The sequence below is a fragment of the Delphinus delphis genome, chromosome 11 (assembly GCF_949987515.2).
Source record: "Delphinus delphis chromosome 11, mDelDel1.2, whole genome shotgun sequence".
Taxonomy (NCBI): domain Eukaryota; kingdom Metazoa; phylum Chordata; class Mammalia; order Artiodactyla; family Delphinidae; genus Delphinus; species Delphinus delphis.
The window spans coordinates 83,776,695-83,789,113 of NC_082693.1; the positions used below are offsets into that span (position 1 = coordinate 83,776,695).

General features: G+C 37.8%; 1 protein-coding gene across 1 annotated transcript in view; it reads right to left on the reverse strand.

Moving 5' to 3' along the window:
* The window catches only part of LOC132434000 (uncharacterized protein C12orf42-like), a 365,625-nt gene that overhangs the window by 55,492 nt on the left and 297,714 nt on the right, over positions 1–12,419 (reverse strand). Inside the window, exons 9-11 of the mRNA XM_069541209.1 lie at positions 12,028–12,181; positions 11,326–11,396; positions 5,248–5,330 (exon numbers count right to left, since the gene is read on the reverse strand). The gene's annotated coding sequence lies outside the window, so the exon portion shown is untranslated. The remainder of the gene's footprint in view (positions 1–5,247; positions 5,331–11,325; positions 11,397–12,027; positions 12,182–12,419) is intronic.

Below are 12,419 nucleotides of genomic sequence, written 5' to 3' on the forward strand. Positions count from 1 at the left end.
ACTCCATAAAATGTTTCTCAATAAGTATTTATCATACAGAAGAGAAATGATCAATCTTTCTCCAAAACAAAAGGAGAAATTTCAGTGAAAGGAAGAGTGAAGGTGAAGGAAATAAACCTTCTTGACCCTACTTGTGCCAAGATATGGTCCTAGATATTTTATTATATTAATACTAACACCAATACCAGTGTTAACACTGACAAATACCAACACTGATACTGATAATGTTGACACCAATACTCGTGCAAATACTAATACAAATACTATCTACTGATACCAATACTAATGCAAATGCTGATATTAATACTGATACTAATAAAACATTTCTCAGGGTTTAATCCACATGGAGGGATCTCCAGTAGAGTAGAACTCCTGGCTTCTTAATGTCTCCCTTACCTATTCCTCTCTGTGGAGAAGGAATGAGTAACCTAACAGATGAGTAGCAGCCACTGATCAATTAAAAGGCTGTAATCCCTAGAGATTTAGTCTTTTTTTTTTCATCTCTGTCTGTCCAAGCGTTGCCCACAAGAGGCAAGTAATCCTGGATAAGAGTGTCTATAGAACCCAACGTCCTTCAGGTCCCATCTAAAGGCCTGCATTTGAGGGCTGGTGGTACAGAGAGCAAGTTGGCCCATTTGATGACCTAGCTATGTGACCCCTCCAACCAAGCTCTATCCACCACGAAGTTGATGTTTTCATGTCCACTGTGGAGCATGACGAAAATACCCAAGACCTGGAACACAGGATTCAAAAGAGAAATGGAAATTAGAGTTTTTGAACATGTTGGATGGGAAAAAGAAGACCGATTTGGGACTGGAACTGTCTACACTGAAAATTTCTAAATTTCGTTAAGACGACAAATATCTCAAAAGCCTCCCTCTGACAGAGGAGGTAATAAAGAGAGTCCTTCCTTCCATACAACCTGTTATGGACTGAACTGTGTCCCTCACAAATTCATATGCTGAAGTTCTAACTTTCAGTAGCTCAGAATGTAACTACATTTGGAGATGAGGACTTTATAGAGATAATTAAGTTAAATGAGGTCATTAGGGAGGCCTCAGATCCAATATGACTGGTGTCCTTATAACAAGAGGAAATTTGGACTCAGACATTCATGTGCACAGAGGGAAGGCCATGTGAAAGCACAAGGAGAAGACAGCCATCTGCGAGCCAAGGCGAGAGGCCTCAGGAGAAACCAACCCTGCCAATACCTTTGTTTTGAACTTCTAACCTCCAGAACTGTGAGGAAATATTTTCTGTTGTTTAATTAGGCCACCTAGCCTTTGTACTTTGTTTATTTTGTTATGGCAGCCCTAGCAAGCTAATATACCACCCACCATACCAAAGTGATAAAAATGCTGTTGAATTAATCTCTTGTTGGGAGAGTTCTTCCAGTTGTGCTTTAAGTTCACAGATCATGGGCTCTAAGTGACAAGCATGGACTCACTGGCATCCTGGCAGACATCAAGACATTTTTCTCTGTTTCTCCTCCTTCCCTCTGATCTGAGCCTTTGTTACGGTCGATGGCAACACTAACACTTGATTTAGAAATATGATTCTTCTTGAGGGTAACAGCTGCTCTTGCTTTATACTAAAAAAAAAAAAATAAAATGAAATCTATGCACTGTTATTTTTAATTTCCCTTGGACTTGAACTTATTCCCACAAGGGAGCAACAAAACCTCCTTAGTTGTTCCTCTGTACAGAACACTCTTCTCCAGAAAGCAGCTGTTTCAGGTTAAATGTCACTTCCTCAAAGGTGCCTAGTCTGACCCCCAAGATGATATTAGGCACCTCTGTTGAACATTCTCATTACATCCTACATTTTCCTTCACGTGCCTTATGACAATGGGAGTTAAGTACTTATTACCTGTGATTACTTTTTCAAAATATTTTTATTGCAGTATAGTTGATTTATAATGTTGTGTTAATTTCTGCTGTACAGCAAAGTGAATCAGTTATACGTATACATATATGAACTCTTTTTTAAGATTCTTTCCCCATATAGGTCATTATAGAGTATTGAGTAGAGTTCCCTGTGCTATACAGTAGGTCCTTATTAGTTATCTATTTCATATATAGTAGTGTGTATATGTCAATGTCTCTGTCCCTCCTGATACACCATAACCTTCATGAGCGCATGGGCTGTGTCTATTTTCTTCTGCTTGTATCCCCAGGACCTCGCCTATTTCCCAGCACTTTGTAGGCCCTCAAGACACATTTGTTAAATGCATGAATAAACCAGTCCTACCAGATAAAGTATGTATAACTCTCATTTTCTCTTGGACTCTGTTTTATTCAAGGCTGAAAAAAATGTGGTAAGAGCTATACTTTCCTGACATCTGAAGGAAGAGTTCAGGGGGTGATTTCATTTAGGGTGGCCAGATAACACACAGGATGCCTGGTTAAATGTGAATCTCAGATAAAAAACGAGTAATTTTTTTAGTCTAAGTATATTCAAAATATTGCATAATTATTATTTATTGTTCTGAATTTCACATGTAAGTGGGCATCCTGTGTTTTTATTTGCTAAATCCAGCACCTGTACATTCAGAGCATCTTACTAATAGGAAATAAGAAAGTAAGCCAACAAGAGACATGAAAACTACAAAGTCCTTGAGACTAGGAAGCAGGAACTCACCTTAGTATCTGTACCACCTATTCACACACACACAGACACACACAGACACCATGAGGAACCCAGCATGGCGCCTTCCACAAAAGCACCAATAATCAGTTGTTGAATTGAACTAAAGTTTTAAAATTCCAAGTGTCTCCATTCACAAAAGACCACGAAGGGCAAAATGCTACTAAAAAGAGTAAATTAAAACATAAGTCAATAATTACATGATCCTAAAGCTGAAAGGAGGTAAGGACCACCTTTCTACTGCCTCATTCCCTGGGGGTGTGGGGGGAAACGTGGCCCAGAGTGCTTCCATGGCTTATATAAGACCTTCCAGTTGGCAGTGGCCTATCTGGGGCTATAACCAGACCACCCTAGGTTCCCAATGCTCCTTCCACACCCCCTCACTAAAGATATTTCTGACAAAGGCAAACATTTTCTGGCATAGAAAATTCCATGTCTACCTTCTCAACCAGCTGCCTCAGCTGTGTAACCAACCAACATCCACCAAGCTATTATGCATAGTCTTTAAAGAAATCCAAGTAAGAGCTTTGCCCTTTCTTAAGCTAATAAACCGTCCTCTTATAGATGGGTGGAACAAAATGATAAGTCAAAAATAAATATAATTGTTCAAAAATATTTAAGGCCTTTTACATGAAACTGCTTTTCATTTATAGACACATCAGATCATACCAAAGAGCTCTTTATACATTTTTTTAAAGGGTGGCAGCTTCAGTTCAATAGTGTTAGTGAGACAATCCCTTAAGCTGTGTCAAAATGCCAGTTATCCTCGATGCCTCCCAGATTTGAATAATTTAGAGAGAGACAAAACACACACAGAAAGAAGGAATCATCTTTTGACTACCGCTGCGTTTGACGAGGCTGCTTCCCCCTGCCCCCTCCCTTTTTCCTGAAGCATCTTTCTCTCTCTATCAGTGGTGACAAGTGTCAATCAAACCTTCTGTGGCTGAGGAAGGGGGAGGAATGGGCAGTGAAGCCAAGGGGAGGAGAGGGGGAAGAAACATGAAACATTCTCAAACAATTGCTCAAGGAAGATTCCCTATCAGTGTGTGGTCTGGGGGAAAGAAGTCTTTTCCTTTTTTTGCTTCTAATCTCTAACTGACTATTTACCTCTTTTTATAAATTTGAATCTCTCTGTTGCTCCAAAGGCTCCAAAACAAATCGCTGGTCAGCCAGGATTAAGCTGCTTTGTTGCCAACGATTAGCAGGTTTGCCTGTAGTTTTAACATCTTCAGCAACAGCTGAACGTCAAATGATTCAGGAAATACTGGTCTTATTTTGACCAAAGCCATATGAATGCTTGAAATAAACTGGGGGAAAAGTACCACATAGAGAGGATTCCATGCTTAACGCAGACAGAATGAGAACTCTATTGACATTTGCATTTCTTTTTTTTTTAATGCAGCCATGATTTTGAAAAATATTACATACCAGCAACCTCCTATCTCAAAGAAAAGTCTCTAAAACATCCAGTTTATGTCCCAGACTCTAGGAAATGTTTAATTCAAACACATTTACACACAAGAACATTTACGAAAAAAAAAAAACAACTCATTAAATATTTTGTGGTTCAAAATCGATGTAGCATTCATTTTCTGAACACTTACTATGTGCTGGGTACTGCACTGGAATAGGAAGAAGTAAAATGAATAAAACCCACTCCCAGTTTTCAAGAATTGTCTTTTGCATTCACTTCTACACACTTTAATCACTAAAAAATCCTCAATAATATAATTATCTGAGACCCTGCTATGTTATTTATGCAGCCTTGAAGGTCAAGGACTATGCCTTCATCCTCCACATCCCCTACTACACTTCACAATTATCTTCCAAATAGCAGTTTCTCAAGGTAGCATCACGGTATAGGGAAAGGCACTAATCAAGAGTCAGAGGCTCTGGCTCTCATTGATCTTGTGTGTGGACATAGACAAACCCCTTAATCAGTGGGTCCTTTTGGCTTTCTGCATTTGTAATGAGGGAAACCCCTTTCCATCATCTTTTACAATGCCAATGTCTGTGATTCCTTGACCTTGTGACAAGGAGACTGACTAGCAGGGTTTAAGGGTCCTTATCTGATTTTAAGCAACTTGAGGGTAGAATTTATCTCTCTCATTGAATCCCCAAGGACACAGTGTCCTGCAGTAAAGACTGACATACTTGAAATCCACGCCAAGAGTCTGTGAAACAGAAAGCAACTAGGGTAGCTTAAGCAAGGTCCTAGGGCTCAAGCTATAGAAAGACCTACAGCAGACCCAACTTTATATATGGTAATTTTTGAGGCAACCAGCAGCCATCAGTGCCATGGGGCTTGCAGACAGGAGGGGATAATCCGTCAGGGGCTTCCAGATAATAATGTACTACAGGAAGTGGGACTGGGGATGATGGGAAGGACACAACCTTGGCAGAGCTTGAAATACTAGCTATGTAAATGAAACTTTACCCATTTCCCTTGTATATTTTGCCTGCAAGGACAAGTTCTCCCATCCCTGTGTGGATCTATTCCCTGTCCCTACCTGGATGTGCCACCTCAAATCAGGAACACAATAGTAAACTTACCTTGTGTGAGGTACAAGGAAGGGGCTAGATCAAGCCCAGGAGACTTACCTCTCCTGCTTCTCTCTCATCATTTCTCTCATCTTCTCCTGTACCACCAGTCTCCTTCTCTCCGTCATCTTCTTCCATTCAGTCTACAAACATATTCAACTTATTTTTATTCATTCATTCATAAATTGTAACTTATTTTGGATTTTATTTAAATACTATCTAGGAATAATGTTTTTCCTTTCCCTTTTTTTTTTTTTTTGCAGTATGCGGGCCTCTTACTGTTGTGGCCTCTCCCGTTGTGGAGCACAGGCTCCGGACGCGCAGGCTCAGCGGCCATGGCTCACGGGCCTAGCTGCTCTGCGGCATGTGGGATCGTCCCGGACTGGGGCACGAACCCGTGTCCCCTGCACCGGCAGGCGGACTCTCAACCACTGAGCCACCAGGGAAGCCCTCCTTTCCCATTTTTATAATTTCAATTCTTTTTCTTGTCTTATTGCTCTGTCTAGAGCCTCTGATATAGAATTGATTAGAAGTGGTGATAGTAAGTATCTTTGCCTTATTTCACAGTTTAAAGGGAATGAGTTTAGTGTTTGTAGGAAATGTTTATTAGCTATTGCCAGGTGAAGCATATTTCTTCTAATTCCAGTTTGCTAAGAGTTGTTTTTTGTAAATGTGCTTTAATTGTATTAATTTTTCTGTATCTCTTTACATGATGAATTACAATAACAGATTTTCTAATGTTGATCCATTACATCCATTTCTGGAATAAGCTCAAATTATGTAGTTCATTTCGAATTAGCTTTGCTAATAATTTTTTGTTATTTTTTATCTACATTCATGAGTGACTTATACTTAATTTTCCTCTCTCATAGTTTCCTTACCTGTTGGTATCAAGCTTACACTAGCTCCTAAAATAAGCTGGGGAGTAAAACCTTTTACTTTTTCCCTTGGGGAAAAATTTAAGATTGGGATTAGCTATTTGTTGACTATTTTCTAGAGCCTATAAAAATCATCTGGGCATGGTGTTTTTACTGTGGGAAGATTTTAAGTTATGGATATAATTTCTCTAATGGTTATAAGACTACTCAGATTTCTATATAATTTTGAGTCTACTCTGGTTATTTGTAATAATTTTCTAGGAATTTGTTTTCAAAATATTTGGTATAAAGGTATTTGTAATGTTCTCTTATTATCTTTTAAATTTCTATTGTGTTTATAATTATGTCCCTGTTTTCATTCCTAATATCACTGAAGTTTTCTTCTCTAACTTTCTCTACTGATTCTGCCAGAGGCAAAAATATTGGTATTCTAAAATAATTAACTTTTAGCTCTGTTGATTTCCCTGTTCTATGTTTATTTGATTTTGCATTTATTTTTGCTGTTATATTAATGTATCAGTTTTCTTTTGTAATTTCTTTGGATTTCTTATGCTGTTCTTTTTATAACTTAAGTTAGATATTTACTTCATTAGCTTTTGGCCTTTTTTTCCCTAGATATAAGCATTCAAGGCTATGAATGTCCCTGGCTGTGTCCCACAAGTTTATAAGTAATTTTTTAATTATTCACATATTTATAGTATAATTCCCAGTATAATATCTTCTATAATTCATGAATCATTTAGATATATGCTTTAAATTTCCAAATGTATGAGTTAGAGTACTTGATATTATGCTTATATCACCCTGTGATGTGTGTGTGTGGTACATCACATCCCACTTATTGCTTGGTGTGCTAGAAGATCACAGGTCTCTGTACAACTCTACATTTAATTTATTTTCTTGAACCTTTCCCCCAAATCTCTCATGCATTTAATACTGCTGAAACATTAGATCACTTAATTTATTTCCCTGCCATGGCTTGCCTTTGCTCCTGCTGTTCCCTCCTCTTAGAATGACCTTCCTCAACCCACATACACATATTAAAATCCCCACGTCCCTTGACACATTATATAGAAAACTCTAAAGTCTCCAACAAAAAACTATCAGACCTAAAAATGAATTCAGCAATGTTGCAGGATACAATATTAACGTACAGAAATCTGTTGTGTTTCTGTACCTAACAATGAAATATTAGAAAAAGAAATTTTAAAAAATCCTGTTTAAAATTTCACCAAAAAGAATACCTAGGAATAAACTTGACCAAGAAGCTGAAAGACATATACTCTGAAAACTATAATAAACTGATGAAGGAAACCGAAGATGATACAAAGAAATGGAAAGATATACTGTGCTCTGGAATTGGAAAAATTAATATTGTTAAAATAGCCATGCTCCCCAAAGCAAACTAAAGATTTAATGCAATCCCTATCAAAACACCCAGGATATTTTTCACAGAACTAAAACAAATAATCCTAAAATTCATACAGAACAACAAAAGACCCTGAATTGCCAAAGCAATCTTGAGAAAAAGAACAAAGCTGGAGGTATAATCCTCCAAGACTTCAGACTATACTACAAAGCTACAGTAATCAAAACAGCATGGTATAGGCACAAAAAAAGACACATAGATCAATGGAACAGAATAGAGAGCACAGAAATAAACCCACGCACCTATGGTCAACTAACCTAGAAGAAACGAGGCAAGAATATATATAATGAAGAAAAGACAGTTTTTTCAACAAGTGGTGCTGGGAAAACTGAAAAGCCACATGTAAAACAATGATATTAGAAATTCCCTTACATCATATACAAAAGTTAACTCAAAATGCTTTAAAGACCTACATGTAAGACTGGAAAACATAAAATCCTTGAAGAGAACATAGAACATAATTTGACATAAGCCATAGCAATATTTTTTTGGATCAGTGTCCTAAGGCAAAAGAAATAAAAGCAAAAATAAACAAATGGGGCCTAATTAAACTTAAAGCTTATGTTATGGGAGAAAATACTTGCAAATGATGTGACTAATAAGAGTTAATATCCAAATTATATAAACAGCTCTTATAATTCAATATCAAAAAACCTCCCAAACAACCCAATCAAAAACTGGGCAGAAGATTTGAATAGAAATTTTTCCAAAGAAGACATACAGATGGCTAACAGGCACATGAACAGATGTTCAACATCACAAATTATTAGAGAAATACAAATCAAAACAATGAGATATCACCTCACACCTGTCACAATGGCTATCATCAAAAAGTCTACAAATAACAAATGCTGAAGAGGATGTAGAAAAAAAGGAACCCTTGTACATGGTGGGGATGTAAATTGGTGCAGCCGCTATGGAAGACAGTATGGAGGTTCCTCAAAAAACTAAAAATAGAACTAACATAGGATCCAGCAATTCCACTCCTGGGTAGTAAATCTGGGAAAACAAAAACGCTAATTCAAAAATATACATGCACCCCAATGTTTATAGCAGCACTCTTTACAATAGCCAAGACATGGAAGCAATGCCCATCAACAGACAATTGGATTAATAAGAAGTGGTATGTATATATACAATGAAATATTACTCAGCCATAAAAAAGAATGAAATCATGCCATTTACAGCAACATGGATGGACCTAGAGAATATTATGCTCACTGAAATAAGTCAGAGAGAGAAAGACAAAACCTCATGATATCACTTATACATGGAATCAAAAAAATAATACAAATGAATGTATATGCAAAACAGAAACAGACTCACAGATATGGAAAACAAACTTGTGGTTACCAAAGCGGAGAGGGGAAGGGGAGGGACAAATTAGGAGTAAGGGATTAACAGATACAAACTACTATGTATAAAATATATAAGCAGCAAGGCTTTACTATACAGCACAGGGAATTATAGCCATTATCTTGTAATAAGTTATAATGGAGTATAATCTGAAAAAATACCGAATCAATATTCTATACACTACGCTACACACTATGCTATACACCTATCCTAATATAATGTTGCAAACCGACTATCCTTTAATCAAAAATAATAAAATAAACCCCCTATGTCCTTTAAGAACCTTCTCAGACTCCTCCTTCCTGTGAACCTCGATAGCACTGACACTATTTCTCCATCACGAATTGTCCTATTTTGTATTGCATGATATATTTCGCGAACATTCTTTCTCCCACTGGATCACTAAGGAGTTTGAAGTCTAGAACTCAATCTTGGTCACTTTTGTAGCCCAACTCTACCTAGGAAGGAATCAATATGTAAATACTGAAAGAACATGCTTTCAAATGCAGGAACTTTCATGGCTCTAACTTCACTAATTAAAAATCAGTTTGAAAGAATCTGTCTGCCTAAACATCATAAATGTTCTGAGATAGAGCAAACTAATTATAGGATCTGAATACACTTCCATAAATACTACTGACATTTTTGCACTAATTGTTGTGTAATTCAAGACCCAGATGTTCCAGACTTGTTGTACTAAAACAACTTGAATCAATTTGGCAGCCCACTTCACACCCCTGGCAGGCTTTGTGACAAGTCACATCACATTCCCTACTTAGTTGGATTTGTTCCCATTTTCTCCAATATGGTAACTTGAATGGCTAAAAGTAGAAGCATCAAGAGAGGCTCAATGTGAGGGTCAAGGAAACAAAATGATACCGATTATTTTAGAAGTTGCTTTCAAATTTGAACTTTTCATGGAACTATTAATAATTAAGATGACATTTCTTTAGACAAAATTATGTTTATAACAATTTTCAGGAGAACCTTTGTTTCTGCAGAAGGCTAGGTAGACAGGTGCACCTTTTAATAGTATCGAGGCAGTAGACGTCTGAGTACAGGGTGAGTCACAGTACCTGGGTCTAAATTCTAACTTCACCACTTAGTAGCATGGGCTCTTGAGCAAGTTATGTAACTTCCCTGTACTTCAATTTCCTCATCATTAAGGTGGCTTTAATCCTAGTACTTGTCTAATAGTGTTGATGCAAGCATTAAGAGAGTTCATACACACAAAGCTTCTAGAGGAATGCCTTTCACACACGGCTAGTGAATTCCTATAATATTAATATTGTGCATGGAGATCCAGCTACAACTGCCTCTCATTTACATGACAAATCTATGTGCTTTTTTTAAAAAAATACAGCAATGAAGAAATTCGAACTTAAAATATATATATGCACTAACTTTGGAATAATTTGTTTAAAATTCTTGCCAATTCTGGAGGTGCCTTATGTCAGCAAAGCAGTTCAGAAATGCTCCTGGTGGCCCTCGAAACAGAGTAAGAAAACTCTTTTCGGTCAAACGCAAGACAGTTTCTCTGGAAGTATCCACCTCCCAGTTGCCATTGTTGAAGGGCTCTGAGACTATACGTTATGAAATCCTGTATTTTCCAAGTGTTTTATTGCTTTTCTTCATTTTATGAACAAATGCATTTGATTTAAACATTTAAATTAACCACCACTTTTCAACAACTTAGTCAACCATTTTATGCATTTGTGAGCCGGGTCTGTATTCTAACTCCACATCTGGTTTCACCCTTTCATGTCAATGCTATTTTAGTACGGGGATTCTCAGTGTACACTGAGATAATAAATTACTGCGTCAGACTTTGCCAGATGAGTAGACACTTTCAAGTACAACTGGAAACCTAGCTCCTCTAACGGCTTGAAAAACTGAACACGCCTCTAACAACACTTACCCTGAAGTCCGTGAGTTGTTGATTTGCCCCATGGGATCTGCTGGATTTTTTTTTTTATCACCTGAAAGTGTCTTCTTTAATAATGGTTGAAATGTACATTTGCACTTGGATGGTATCTGTGATTATCTCAGTTCACTAAACTGCAAACCTGATTATTCTCCCAATTAAAACAGCAGTGGTTGCCTATTTCTCAGCAAGACACATGGAGCCGCGACAGGGTCTTGAATGACCAAGATTTCATTTCTTTCTCAGAATATTTTATACGATTCAGTAATCAGTAAAATTGGTTCTTCTACAATGGGCCTCCTCTGTCATTAGTGAGAATTAGCAAAGTTCTATTGCCTTAAAAAAAAAAATAAAGTGGTCTATTACTGTGAATGAACCTGCTCTTTTTTGTGTGTGAAGACTCCTTCTAATTTTAAGGAGGCCTTTCATGCTTTTGTGTTGTGAATTAAATCACCATTTCATGAGGTTTATCTTTGTCCAGGAAGGAAGAAAATCAATCTTTCATTAAATCTATGAGACCAAAAATCATGCTTACCAAAAGGGCTACAGACCTGGAAGATGCAGCAGCATGTCCAATGTAGAGCGTCCAGGGACACGTCACTCCTCATCCAATGCCCACATGCTGCAAAATGTACATTATTTCTTTTAAGGAAATACCATACAATTTTTAGTTTGCAACAGGTGCACCGATGTCAATATTCCTTAAGTAGCTTGTTGGCTTGTGGGTTTGGATATACTTGGAGTTAAATCTTGTGTGCTCTGAAGTGCAACACATGCAACTTGTCCTGAGAGCAATCACACAGGCTGTAGAGTTGTTATCACAGAACCCCCACAGCAAGCATGTTAGCTGGTGTTTCCTGGTGGGCTGGACATGAATTTCAAATGTCAAGTCTTTTACAATGCTCTGTGTGCGTGCGCACGTGTGTGCATGTGTGTGCGTGTGTATAGATGTTGGGGTTTTGGGTGGAGATGAAAAGGGGGATCAAACCAAACTGAGATGACAGACAACGTTGGTACAGTGACAAGAGCCCAGGTCCTGGAACCAGTTCCAATCCCAGCTTTGTCTCTTACCCACTGTGCTCCCTTGGAAAGGTTCACTAGCTGAACCTTGGTTCCTTATTTGTAAAATGGACATGATGCTTAATTCATGTGGTAGTTGGAAGTATTCTTGATAATGTATGTGTTTATCCCACAGCAGGTGTCTCAGTTAGTTGTCACTGTGTAACAAAGCAATCCAAACTCAGCAATTTCACCTGGCTTAGCTGGGCCATTCTGGTCTTGGCTGGACCCCCCACGCATCTGCCAACAGCTCTGCCTCTGCCATTTTCAGGGTGACTTGGCTCTCCTCCTCATGCTTTCTCCACCTCCATTGTTTAGCAGAGACTTGTTCCTTTGGTAGAGGCAGGGCTACAAGAGAGCAGAAATACAGAAGGTCTCTTGAGAACTGAGCTTATAACACATAATGTTACTTCCATCATGTTCCATCGACCAAAGCAAGTCATGCGGAAAGCCTAAATTCAAGGAAAGGGGAAATAAATTCCACCTCTTGAAAAAAAGGATCTGAAAAGTTATATTGCAAAGGGCTTAGGAAGACCATTAATTGAGGCCATCAATGTAATCAATATACTACAGTAGGCATGTGATA